This window comes from Arachis duranensis, chromosome 6 (genome assembly GCF_000817695.3).
Source record: "Arachis duranensis cultivar V14167 chromosome 6, aradu.V14167.gnm2.J7QH, whole genome shotgun sequence".
Classification (NCBI taxonomy): domain Eukaryota; kingdom Viridiplantae; phylum Streptophyta; class Magnoliopsida; order Fabales; family Fabaceae; genus Arachis; species Arachis duranensis.
In genome coordinates, this window is record NC_029777.3 from 31667611 (window position 1) to 31668148 (window position 538).

General features: G+C 40.9%; 1 non-coding gene across 1 annotated transcript; it reads left to right on the forward strand.

The window, feature by feature from the left end:
* Positions 1-368: 368 nt before the first annotated feature.
* On the forward strand, positions 369-476 carry LOC127739850 (small nucleolar RNA R71). Its single transcript, XR_008000592.1, has one exon. It is a non-coding gene; the product is annotated as a small nucleolar RNA R71 (small nucleolar RNA).
* The last annotated feature ends 62 nt before the right edge of the window (positions 477-538 follow it).

Consider the following 538-nt stretch of genomic DNA (forward strand, 5'->3'; position numbering starts at 1 on the left):
ATTGAAGGGTTCTCAGGATCATAGGCTTCTTCCTCAGATGAAGCTTCCTTAGTACTGCTTGGTGCATTTTGCATTCCAGACAGACTTTGAGAAATCATATTGACTTGTTGGGTCAATATTTTATTCTGAGCCAAAATGGCATTCAGAGTGTCAGTCTCAAGAACTCCTTTCTTCTGACTAGTCCCATTGTTCACAGGATTCCTTTCAGAAGTATACATGAATTGGTTATTTGCAACCATTTCAATCAGTTCTTGAGCTTCAGTAGGCGTCTTCTTCAGATGAAGAGATCCTCCAGAAGAGCTATCCAAAGACATCTTGGACAGTTCAGAGAGACCATCGTAGAAAATACCTATGATGCTCCATTCAGAAAGCATATCAGTGGGACACTTTCTGATCAATCGTTTGTATCTTTCCCAAGCTTCATAGAGGGATTCTCCTTCCTTCTGTCTGAAGGTTTGGACTTCCACTCTAAGCTTACTCAATTTTTGAGGTGGAAAGAACTTTGCCAAGAAGGCATTGACTAGCTTTTCCCAAGAGT